This window comes from Cornus florida, unplaced genomic scaffold (genome assembly GCF_030987335.1).
Source record: "Cornus florida cultivar Cherokee Brave unplaced genomic scaffold, ASM3098733v1 CherokeeBrave_3.0.0_Hap2_Chr08, whole genome shotgun sequence".
Taxonomy (NCBI): domain Eukaryota; kingdom Viridiplantae; phylum Streptophyta; class Magnoliopsida; order Cornales; family Cornaceae; genus Cornus; species Cornus florida.
In genome coordinates, this window is record NW_026775578.1 from 93,160,224 (window position 1) to 93,174,139 (window position 13,916).

Here is a 13,916-nt window from a genome sequence, read left to right on the forward strand (position 1 = left end):
ACAGGAGAATGTTCAACAGACTCTGGACCAGGTCAGAGATCCAGAGATTCCTCCTCACCTCAATGACCTCGTTGCTCGGGCTATAGAGGCTGGGGTAACAGCTGCAATTCGGAATCAGCCTCAGGTACAGCCGGCACCTGTACCAGCACCAGTGGTTCAGACGGATTCTTGGGGAAAAGCAAGGAGCTCTTTCACAAAGGGGAGTCCACCTGTGTTCTCAGGCTCAACCGATGCGAGAGCAGCTCACAAGTGGAAACAGGACATTGAGCGTCATCTTCGTTTGGTTCAGTGCACGGAGGTTCAGAAGCAGATGCTTGCTACTTTCAAGCTAGTTGGGGATGCACTACAGTGGTGGGAGTCAGTTACCACTTCAGAGGAGACGATGACATTGTCTTATGATGAGTTCAGTGCTCGCTTTGATGAGAAATATTTTCCCTATACAGTCAGGGCAGCTATGAAGACCGAGTTTCTAAGTCTGCAGCAGGGAAACATGACAGTGGCGGAGTATAAGCAGCAGTTCACACGTTTGTCTCTCTTTGCACCGGAGGAGGTGGATACAGAAGAGAAGAAGTGCAACAGTTTTGTCAAGGGACTGATGTGGTCTATCAAGAGAGCTATTACAGGTAGTCCAGCCTATACTACCTATGCTCAGGTGGTAGACGCCGCTCTACAACAGTATCAGTTGACTGTGGACATCAGACAGGCTCGTGGTGAGAAGCGGGGAGATAAAGACTCTACTAGTCAGTCGGCTGAAAAGGGCAATGGCAATGGTCACCGGCAGAATGACAAAGGCAAGTTCCAAGGACAATAGCCTTAGAAGAAGCACAAAGGTGGTTTAGATGCTCACCGGAATGGGGCACCTATTCAGAGGCAACAGAATGGGGGACCACAGGCAGGACAGGGTCAGCCACAGGCTAACCGACAGAGGAGACCATTTGGTACTTTCCAGGGTTGTTGTTACACTTGTGGAGAGTATGGTCATACCACCAGGTAGTGTCCTAAAGCAGGACAAGGACTGGGACAGAGACAGTATGTGCAGCAGGGACAGAGGGCCCCAGTGCCTCTACCAGCTCCACAGGTTCCACGGATTCAGGGACAGACACATCTGGCTTTACCGGCACCGCCTCAGACTTAGGGACAGATACCACAGCAGTTGCACTATGGCAGGGTGTATAACCCCATACCACAGGATGTTCAGGCACCTCAGACTATTGAGGGTAAGTTTCTTATTCATGGTTTGCATGGACGTGTTTTATTTGATACGAGTGCTACACACTCATTTGTAGCTAGGACTTTTGTTGCTTTGTCTGGGATGAGGACGACGGTATGCACTAGACCTCAAGCAATTTTTACACCATTGGGTGATACAGTTATTATACATGAGAGTGATGGGCCTGTGACACTAGATATTGGCAGACTCAGATTTCTAGCCAATCTATTGGTCCTGGACATGCACACTTATGATGTGATACTTGGGATGGATTGGTTGTCTCACTACCATGCCCAAGTTGTTTGTTTTGATAGATCTATTATTTTTACCATACCTGGTCAGGATATGTATGTAGTAGCTATGCCACGTTCTAAAGGGGGCGGTAGTACCTATTTGTTCCATGTGGAGGAGGAAAATGAGAAGGGGATTACTGTGTCATTGGATAACATACCGATTGTACAGGATTTCCCGGATGTATTTCAGGAGATTCCAGGGTTGCCACCTAGTCACGAGATCGATTTTGTGATAGACTTAGCTCCAGGCACTGCACCTATTGCTAGGGCACCCTATAGGATGGCACTGGTAGAGATGAGAGAGCTGAGGGATCAGATTCAGCAGTTACTCAGCCGGGGTTTTATTCGTAGGAGTACATCACCTTGGGGAGCACCGGTTCTGTTTGTAAAGAAGAAGGATTGTTCGCTTCGTCTGTGTATAGATTACAGGGAGTTGAACAAGGTTATGATTCGTAACAAGTATCCTTTGCCCTTGATTGATGACTTGTTTGATCAGTTAAGGGGAGCCACATATTTCTCCAAGATTGATCTGCGTTCTGGGTATCATCAGCTGAGGGTCAGGGAGCAGGATGTTCCTAAGACAGCATTTCTCACGCGATATGGTTCTAATGAGTTTCGAGTTATGCCGTTTGGGACGACTAATGCACCTGCAGTATTCATGGACTTAATGAATAGAGTCTTCTGGGCTTATTTGGATCAGTTTGTTATTGTCTTTATTGATGACATCTTGATCTATTCTCGGTCGGAGGACGATCATGCTAGACATCTTCGCATAATCTTGCAGACGCTTCGTGAGCACCAGTTATATGCCAAGTTCGAGAAGTGTGAATTTTGGCAGCGGGAGGTGAAATTTCTGGGTCACGTGGTGTCAGAAAAGGGGATAGCAGTGGATCCGGCCAAGGTTTCAGCGGTGGTTGAGTGGGGACAGCCTACATCACCTACTGAGATTCGGAGTTTTCTCGGTCTGACAGGATATTACAGGAGATTCATCCAGGGGTTCTCCAAGATAGCAGGACCACTCACTCATCTGACCAAGAAGGGTGTACAGTTCGTGTGGGATGAACACTGTCAGCGAGCTTTTGATGAGCTGAAAAGGAAGCTGACTTCTGCACCGGTTCTGGCTACTCCGCAGAGCAGGATAGAGTATTTTGTTTACACGGATGCTTCGTTACAGGGTCTTGGATGTGTATTGATGCAGGAGGAGCGACCGATTTCTTATGGATCTCGGAAACTTAAGCCTCATGAGCTTAATTATCCAACACATGATTTGGAGTTGGCAGCAGTAGTCTTTGCCTTGCGTATTTGGAGGCATTATCTGTTCCTTCAGATTATTCAGTGATCACAAGAGTCTGCAGTACTTGTTCACTCAGCGGGAGCTAAATATGAGACAGCGCAGGTGGTTGGAGTTTTTAAAAGACTATCATTTTTCTATACAGTACAATATAGGGAAAGCGAATGTAGTGGCGGATGCACTCAGTCGCCGACCTATTGGTAGTCTTTTTGCTCTATTCACTACTGAGTGGAATGCTTTAAAGAGTGTGGATGAGTTATCGGATGCTTTTATGGCTTGCATGGTGGTTACACCTTCCATCATTCGCAGGGTTTTACAAGCACAACTCACCGATCAGCAGTGTGTCGACAAGGTCGCAGAGATAGCTTCCGGAGAGGTTCCATTCTACTATGTTGGGGCTGATGGAGGTTTAAGGTACAAGGGACGGTTAGTAGTACCTTCTGCTGATAATTTGAGGAAGGATGTGATGACTGAGACTTATCACTCTGAGTTCTCTATTCATCCAGGAGGCGATAAGATGTATCAAGATATGAAGCGGCAGTTTTGGTTCGCAGGTATAAAGAGGGACATTGCTCTTTTTGTTTCTCAATGTAGTACTTGTCAGATGGTTAAGATTGATCATCAGAGGCCGCCAGGAGCTCTATAGCCACTACCAATTTTGGAGTGGAAATGGGAGAGCATATCTATGGATTTTGTGGAAGGGTTGCCAAATTCTTTCAAGGGGCATAATTCCATATGGGTCATTGTGGATAGGTTGACCAAGTCAGCTCATTTCTTGCCTATTTGCACTGACTACACTTCGGAGCAGTTGGCGAGGCTTTACATTTCAGAGATTGTGAAGCTACATGGCATTCCATTGTCTATTATATCGGACAGGGATTCGAGCTTTGTATCTGGATTTTGGAAGAGTTTTCAGCAGGCTTTAGGTACGGAGTTACACCTTAGTACTGCTTATCATCCTCAGACTGACGGACAGACTGAGAGGGTGAATCAGATTATGGAAGATATGCTTCGGTCGTGTGTTCTGGATTTCAAGGGCCACTGGGAGGAATATTTGCCACTTGTGGAGTTTGCTTATAACAATAGTTTCCAGAAGACTATTGGTATGGCACCATTTGAGGCATTGTACGGTCGACCGTGTCGGTCACCTGTTTGTTAGATAGAGGTTGGAGAGAATCGATTCTTAGGTCCTGAGTTCATCAAGGATACCTCTGAAAAGATTGCTCTTATTCGAGATCGCATGCGTACTACCCAAAGTAGGCAGAAGAGCTATGCTGATCGTCGTACTCGGGCTTTGGAGTTTCAGGTTGGGGATCAGGTTCTACTCAAAGTGTTTCCTATGAAGGGTGTTATGCACTTTGGGAAGAAAGGGAAGTTGTCACCGCGATTTGTTGGTCCATTCATGATTACGGATCACATTGGAGCTGTTGCTTACCGGTTGGCACTTCCGGATACTTTGGATCGCGTCCACAACGTGTTTCATGTTTCCATGTTGCGGAAATTTCTTCGAGATGAGGATCGGTATCAGCATATCGATGTTGGGCAGATTGCGTTGCAGCCGGATGCAACTTATTTAGAGCCACCGTGTCGTATTGTCGACCGACGAGATCAGATTCTTCATAATAAGGTTATTCCTTTGGTTCGTGTTCAGTGGAGTCATCACAATGAATCTGAGTCCACTTGGGAACGAGAGGATGTCATTCGCTCACGGTTTCCTGAAATATTGGAAGAAGGTAAGAGTGAATTCCGAGGACGGAATTCCTTTTATTAGGGGGGGAAAATGTAATACCTCTAATTTTAAAAAGGATATTCCTGGTATTTAATGGTATTTAATTTATTATTTAAGTGCATTTTATTCGATTATGTGTCATTATTTTTTTTTATTAGGTGCTTAATTGTTTTCTTTTGTGGTGATTTAATTTATTTAAATGATATTTATTTTTAGTTATTTGATTCGAATTACTTGTTAGTGTTTTAATTATTTAATTGGCATTAATGGTTTAAGTGTAATTGGTTTAGTTATTTGATTGGAATTACTTGTTAGTGTTTTAATTATTTAATTGGCATTAATAGTTTAAGTGTAATTGGTTTAGTTATTTGATTGGAATTACTTGTTAGTGTTTTAATTATTTAATTGGCATTAATGGTTTAAGTGTAATTGGTTTAATTATTCTATGTGTGTCTTATTTTATGTGTGTCTTATTTAGTTTAATTGGGTTTACTAATTATTATTTTATTCAATTAGATTATTTGTTAAGTATTTAATGGTGAATAGGGTAATTAGGTAAATACATCTAACTAGGGTTTTAATTACAGTATAAATTAGGGTTTTATATTATAGCCGTCGTAGGTTTCTACGTTAATTGGATGGGCCGGTTAGGATTGTGAGTTAGACTTAAATGAACCTAGGGTTTAGGAAAACTCTATAAGTATAAGGTAGACGTCTGTGTAGGGTTTTTTTAAACAAAGCACACGTTTTGTGGAAGTGGAGAAGGAAAAACGCAGTTTTTCACATTTTGCCAAGGTTTGATCAAACCTCCGATGCCGCTTCGTCCGTGGTCCGATTGAGCTGAATTTTGGAGGAGAGGTTCACGACTCAGTGACGCACAATCTGAACGGTGGAGATCAGAGTTTGACCTCGGGAACAGTGATTCGTACTCGTGAACAGTAACTGGGTCGCACATTTTTTTTTCATTCTGCCCAGATTTCATCAAACATCCGATGCTGCTTTGTCCATGGTCCGATCGAGCTGAAATTTGGAGGATAGGTTCATGACTCAGTGTCGCACAATCTGAACGGTGGAGATCAGATTTTGAGTTCGGGAATAGTGTTTCGTACCCGTGAACAGTAACCGGGTTTTGGAACTCGCCGGGATTTTTTAAGAAGACGACGTTGAAACTTTGAACAAAAGTTTCTGAGGCAAGATTCTATCCTTACTCTTTCCCTTAGGCTTCATACTCTTTGCACTCTTAAATGATTCCAGGATTAATGAAGATTAAACCAAACTAAAATGATATCTGTTTTGCTATGAAACTGGTAGTTACAGTAGTGTTGTATGCTTGTTCAACCTAGACTAAGCATGTTTGTGGATGCATTGTGGTTCTGTGGTTCACGTTTTTCCTTACCACTGCGAGTATAAATTATTGGAAGGATGGTTCAAAATGATAGCTATCTTAACTTCTGTAATAGCAACTGTTGGAACTTAAATACTAGGAGGATTTGAGTTTAACACTAGATCGGTTTTGTGGAACACTATAATTTGAGCATGTCTACATACATACTGTGAATATTGTTTTGATGCTTACATTATCACAGTTAGTATCAACTGTGGAGGTTAGGATTTTGTGATACATACCCTACATATCTGTATGTCATTTGTAAGGTGTTAAATGAAAGTTTTAATTAATTCTATCTTTATATCAGACTAAAGGGAACAACTTAAATTGGGCATGTATATGTTGTTGTTGTGACCCTGTTTATCAATGCTTATTTTATCACTGCTAACATTGAATGTTGGATGTTGGAATTTAGTTGATATATACTTGATTTATTGGTATTATTGACTACTGGAGGATTGGAAAGTAGGCAACGGTATGGGACGGTGGCATACTAAGGATGGGTTTGGTTTTTAAAACAATACCATTACCCACCTACTTGGAATAAGGATGGGATTAACTAAAAGTTAAGTCCCGTGGATTTGTATTGTCATGGCAACTACTTGTTGAGCGGCAATACCAGGGATTTTGGATGGATTTTATATATGTACTGTTATGGTGCCTCGGTATGAGCTTGAGCCTTAGGACCGATGGCTAGGGAGCGTATATGCATCGGGATGTGTTGCTGGCTACGATGGTTGGAGGTGTACCCTGTTTAGGTATAGGTACATATGCCTACTTCGTGTGCGTTTTAGCATGTTACCTCTATTCAGGTTGAGACCGGCCTGTAGTCCAGTGAGAGTCCTTTAATGTGACTATATATATATTTACGGACTATTAGCTATTGTTGAATTGTTTAGGATGTACATGCGTATCGGGCCTCTGTTTGGATTGTAGTAGTATAGAACTTGCGCGTGGGCCTGACCCACTTCTATTTTTTTCAGGTACACGACAGTTCCAGGCTTAGACGTGTTCGTGCTGAGCAGAGGTCTCTATTCACTCTTCCAACGATGTAGGGTTCTCTCTATAGTTTTATTTCTGGACGTTTATTATAGTTGTTCTATCTTCCGTTTGGATGTTTAATAGGGGTCCACTAGAGATGGATTCCCAAGTTGTAAACTGATGGAGTTTTGGAGTTTGGGTTTGATGAATTGTAATAATTATAATATTTTGCGGATTCTTTTTTAGTTCCTTCTAGCTTTAATTTCATTTCTTAATTTATTTTGTATTCCGTGTTCATTATAAAATATTAATTGTTCGATATTCCCTCGGGTTTGGGCCTGGGCCTGGTCAACCCGTGTCTCAGATCCGAGGGGTATCACAGTTGGTATCAGAGCACTCCAGGTTCAAGTGTCTCTAGGATGTTTTCGTATTAAGTCTTCCGCATAGCATTTTCTCTTGAATAAAGCTTAAGTTAGGATTCATTGTATTCCTTTTGGTTCGTATAGAAAGGGTACTGACGTCTGTCTTTTCGTGTTAACAGATGGTTAACGCTAGAAATGGACAGAACATGCAAGGAACTAGGAAGGAAAGGAGAACGGCACGTAGGCAACAATATCTCCTGCGGCGTCAGCAAATGGAGGAAGAGCAGCAAAGGCTTGGGTTTCATGATGACATGGATCAGTTTCAGGAGGAACAGGAGAATGTTCAACAGACTCTGGACCAGGTCAGAGATCCAGAGATTCCTCCTCACCTCAATGACCTCGTTGCTCGGGCTATAGAGGCTGGGGTAACAGCTGCACTTTGGAATCAGCCTCAGGTACAGCCGGCACCTGTACCAGCACCAGTGGTTCAGACGGATTTTTGGGGAAAGGCTAAGAGCTCTTTCACAAAGGGGAGTCCACCTGTGTTCTCAGGCTCAACCGATGCGAGAGCAGCTAACAAGTGGAAACAGGACATTGAGCGTCATCTTTGTTTGGTTCAGTGCACGGAGGTTCAGAAGCAGATGCTTGCTACTTTCAAGCTAGTTGGGGATGCACTACAGTGGTGGGAGTCAGTTACTGTGATACCCCTTGGATCCGAGACACGGGTTGATCAGGCCCGGGCCCAAACCCGAGGGAATATCAAACAATTAAAGTATTTTAAAGCGAACACAGATGACAAAATGAAACAAAAGTGATGGAATAAAACTGAAAGTAACATTAATTATAAAATCCTCCATGTATAATTGAAAATTGAAAATCCAATCCTCCAAAACTTCAAGGTTACAACTTGGGAATCCACTGATGGACCCCGAACCAAAAGTTCACCTGAAACTGAAAACTAAAAATAGATAATGCTAGAAATATCGAGAGAAGTCCTACGTAATCAGATGAAGGTGAGACTGTCCTCGACAAGCACGATCAAGCTCTAAGGCTGGAACCGTCCTGTACCTGAAAAGAATAATAAAGGAGTGGGTCAGACCCACGAGCAAGTTCTAATCTAACTACAATCCATACAGTGACCCGATACGCAGATACACCGTAGACACCTCACAATATCTATCTAGTCCATACGTATAAATATATCCACACTAAGGGACATTCACTAGTCTATAATAGGGGTCTCAACCTGAATAGAAGGCAACATGCGAATACGCACCCAAAGGTGGGCATGAGTACCTAGACCTAACAGGGTACACCTCAACCTATTATAACCAGCTACGCATCCACTGCATATACGCACCCTAACCAACGAGTCTGAGACTCAAGCTCAACTCGTGGTACCATAACCATATATATAAAGTCCGTCCAAATCCAGGGTATGCAGTTCAATTATTTATTAAACTGTCATACAAAAACCAACTAGTTAGTCATTCAACTTATTCAGTTGATATGACTTAACTACCATCCGTAAATCCAGGAAGTCACCCAACTTGTTTACAGCTGATCTGACTTAGTCACAATTAGGATTCGATATCTTTCAATCCATTCCATTAATCCATTAGGTTAGGTTTATGCGTTTTGAGCTAAACCGTCCCTAGTATGTCACCGTCCCATACTGGTACATACCATCCTCCATATCCATGTAAATTACAACATATATAACAGTCAATAATTTATAGACCAAAAACTACCATCCAAACAATTGCAGAAAAATATTTAAAGCTTTAGCAATTTAAATTCAAGCATTTAACCATATAGTTGCAGGAGACGATTTAACAAATCAACAACTAACATCCAGAGCATGCATAGACCAAATTTAATATGTCAGGGACTCCATCAAGCATGGGAACAGGTTAAGTAATCCTATTATTAACCAATAAATTGCTAAAACAATTCAGAAGATTGTTTAAATATTTCAGCAGTTTAAATCCAAGTATTAACCATATAGTTGCAGAAAACAATTTAATAATTCAGCAACTAGCCTCCCAAGCATGCATAGATCAAAATTAATAATTAAATGACCTTATCATGCACTTGAATGCATTCTAAAACAAGTTTTATAAACACATTATGTTCCATCAAATTGCTGAATTTTAATTCAACAATTAATTCAACTTCCATTTGTTAAGTGCCTTAATTTTTACACTGTTTGTCCCGACAACTTAGAATTAAACTTTACTCAATTTAGGGTCTTAATGACACTCAAAATCCATTCCTTGATCCCTCTGTAAAGTTCCAAATTCATTCAAACAGTCTCCATGCTCCAACAGTGAACATAGTATGTAGAAAATAAAAAAAAAAATCGTAAAAGAAATTAAAAATAACAAGGGAGCCTGCTCCAGAATTTGGAGCAGGCTCTTTTCCAGCCTAGAGCCGGCTCTAGGACTTCCTAGAGCCGGCTCCACTTTGTTGTGGGAGCCGGCTCCCACTTCCATGGAGCCGGCTCTCACATCCTCTGAGAGCCTTGTCCCCGTTGCTTCGTTTCAGTCCGTCCGCTCCTTCTCTGATCAAATCCAACCACTCTGTTGGTCTCTAAAACTAATCTTAGGACTCGTAATTTAGTCTAGAAGCATTCCCCAAGATTGTTTACAATAGTTTTGCAAACAATTACAGAGTTTAATCAAGCCATTTAAACTAGCATAGTTGAAGAACAATACTGAAACTAAATTGCGACATCAGTTTTATCCCAACCCCTCTGTTCTTCCTCCAATTTTAAATTTGAAGTCTTAAATTACATCTAGTATCCAATCAGACCTCGGTTGATTTCAGTAAGATTCCAAATAAAAATTAAACCAGTAAGACGTTACGCCAAAACAGAGTCAAGAAAACATACGTGCTATAACTGTTTTGTAAATAAATTTCACAGATAAAACGATCAAGTAAAACATATATAAAACATGCATGGTTCAGTTTAAGGCCAATTAATCTCCTAGAGATGTCCAGGTGCACAGAACACAAGCCAAAGGGAAAGAGAAAGAGCAGAACTTGCCTGTGATTTCAATTATGAAATCCCTGTGTCGTCTCTAAGCTTTCCTGCACTTCTGAACGCTGCCAAGCTTTTTATAACTCTGTCTCTAATCCTTACTCAACCTCCTTGGTCCTCTCTGTACAAACCCTCTTAAGCCTCACTCTGTTTTCCCACAACTGCTCTCTGTTTCTCTCTCTCTGTATCTCACGGTCTCTGTTGGTTTTACAGAAATTACGTTTTAATTATTCTCAAACCCTAAACCACCGTGACACACATACTTATAAGCTTAGTGATTAAACCCTAATCCATGTAACCTTAAAGCCAGAGCCCATCTCGGCCCATAAACCGACCTAAGATAAATACCTACGTCGGCCACCTATGTAATTGCAACCCTAAATTTAACTGTAACTTAAAACAGAATTGAATGAAAAAAAAAATAATAAATTGAATTAAATCCACTTAACTAATTAATTCCAATTAAATAACCCAATTAAATAATTAAAAACACTTAAACAATAAAATGCCAATTAAAGAATAAAAGATAACTTAATTCAATTTAAAACACATGACACATAGGTAAACAATTACATCAAAACAATAAATAAAAATAATTAATCCAAATAATCATGCAAAAATATAATAAAAATAATAAATAAATGCCGAGACTATCCTTTTAAAATTAGGGGTATTACAGTTACCACTTCAGAGGAGAGGATGACATTGTCTTATGATGAGTTCAGTGCTCGCTTTGATGAGAAATATTTTCCCTATACAGTCAGGGCAGCTATGAAGACCGAGTTTCTAAGTCTGCAGCAAGGAAACATGACAGTGGCGGAGTATGAGCAGCAGTTCACACGTTTGTCTCTCTTTGCACCGGAGGAGGTGGATACAGAAGAGAAGAAGCGCAACTATTTTGTCAAGGGACTGATGTGGTCTATCAAGAGAGCTATTACAGGTAGTCCAGCCTATACTACCTATGCTCAGGTGGTAGACGCCGCTCTACAACAGTATCAGTTGACTGTGGACATCAGACAGGCTCGTGGTGAGAAGCGGGGAGATAAAGACTCAACTAGTCAGTCAGCTGAAAAGGGGAATGGCAATGGTCACCGGCAGAATGACAAAGGCAAGTTCCAAGGACAATAGCCTTAGAAGAAGCACAAAGGTGGTTTAGATGCTCACCGGAATGGGGCACCTATTCAGAGGCAACAGAATGGGGGACCACAGGCAGGACAGGGTCAGCCACAGGCTAACCGACAGAGGAGGCCATTTGGTACTTTCCAGGGTAGTTGTTACACTTGTGGAGAGTATGGTCATACCACCAGGCAGTGTCCTAAAGCAGGACAAGGACAGGGACAGAGACAGTATGTGCAGCAGGGACAGAGGGCGCCAGTGCCTCTACCAGCTCCACAGGTTCCACGGATTAAGGGACAGACACATCTGGCTTTACCGGCACCGCCTCAGACTCAGGGACAGACACCACAGCAGTTGCACTATGGCAGGGTGTATAACCCCATGCCACAGGATGTTCAGGCACCTCAGAATATTGAGGGTAAGTTTCTTATTCATGGTTTGCATGGACGTGTTTTATTTGATACGAGTGCTACACACTCATTTGTAGTTAGGACTTTTGTTACTTTGTCTGGGATGAGGACGAGGGTATGCACTAGACCTCAAGGTATTTTTACACCATTGGGTGATACAGTTATTATACATGAGAGTGATGGGCCTGTGACACTAGATATTGGCAGACTCAGATTTCTAGCCAATCTATTGGTCCTGGACATGCACACGTATGATGTGATACTTGGGATGGATTGGTTGTCTCACTACCATGCCCAAGTTGTTTGTTCTGATAGATCTATTATTTTTACCATACCTGGTCAGGATATGTATGTAGTAGCTATGCCACGTTCTAAAGGGGGCGGTAGTACCTATTTGTTCCATGTGGAGGAGGAAAATGAGGAGGGGATTACTGTGTCATTGGATAACATACCGATTCTACAGGATTTCCCGGATGTATTTTAGGAGATTCCAGGGTTGCCACCTAGTCGCGAGATTGATTTTGTGATAGACTTAGCTCCAGGCACTGCGCCTATTGCTAGGGCACCCTATAGGATGGCACTGGTAGAGATGAGAGAGCTGATGGATCAGATTCAGCTGTTACTCAGCCAGGGTTTTATTCGTAGGAGTACATCACCTTGGGGAGCACCGGTTCTGTTTGTAAAGAAGAAGGATTGTTCGCTTCGTCTGTGTATAGATTACAGGGAGTTGAACAAGGTTACGATTCGTAACAAGTATCCTTTGCCCTTGATTGATGACTTGTTTGATCAGTTAAGGGGAGCCACATATTTCTCCAAGATTGATCTGCGTTCTGGGTATCATCAGCTGAGGGTCAGGGAGCAGGATGTTCCTAAGACAGCATTTCTCACGCGATATGGTTCTTATGAGTTTCGAGTTATGCCGTTTGGGACGACTAATGCACCTGCAGTATTCATGGACTTAATGAATAGAGTCTTCTGGGCTTATTTGGATCAGTTTGTTATTGTCTTTATTGATGACATCTTGATCTATTCTCGGTCGGAGGACGATCATGCTAGACATCTTCGCATAATCTTGCAGATGCTTCGTGAGCACCAGTTATATGCCAAGTTCGAGAAGTGTGAATTTTAGCAGCGGGAGGTGAAATTTCTGGGTCACGTGGTGTCAGAAAAGGGGATAGCAGTGGATCCGGCCAAGGTTTCAGCGGTGGTTGAGTGGGGACAGCCTATATCACCTACTGAGATTCGGAGTTTTCTCGGTCTGGTAGGATATTATAGGAGATTAATTTAGGGGTTCTCCAAGATAGCAAGACCACTCACTCATCTGAACAAGAAGGGTGTACAGTTCGTGTGGGATGAACACTGTCAGCGAGCTTTTGATGAGCTGAAAAGGAAGCTGACTCCTGCACCGGTTCTGGCTACTCCGCAGAGCGGGATAGAGTATTTTGTTTACACGGATGCTTCGTTACAGGGTCTTGGATGTGTATTGATGCAGGAGGAGCGACCGATTTCTTATGGATCTCGGAAACTTAAGCCTCATGAGCTTAATTATCCAACACATGATTTGGAGTTGGCAGCAGTAGTCTTTGCCTTGCGTATTTGGAGGCATTATCTGTTCCTTCAGATTATTCAGTGATCACAAGAGTCTGCAGTACTTGTTCACTCAGCGGGAGCTAAATATGAGACAGCGCAGGTGGTTGGAGTTTATAAAAGACTATCATTTTTCTATACAGTACCATCCAGGGAAAGCGAATGTAGTGGCGGATGCACTCAGTCGCCGACCTGTTGGTAGTCTTTCTGCTCTATTCACTACTGAGTGGAATGCTTTAAAGAGTGTGGATGAGTTATCGGATGCTTTTATGGCTTGCATTGTGGTTACACCTTCCATCATTCGCAGGGTTTTACAAGCACAACTCACCGATCAGCAGTGTGTCGACAAGGTCGCAGAGATAGCTTCCGGAGAGGTTCCATTCTACTATGTTGGGGCTGATGGAGGTTTAAGGTACAAGGAACGGTTAGTAGTACCTTCTGCTGATAATTTGAGGAAGGATGTGATGACTGAGACTTATCACTCTGAGTTCTCTGTTCTTCCAGGAG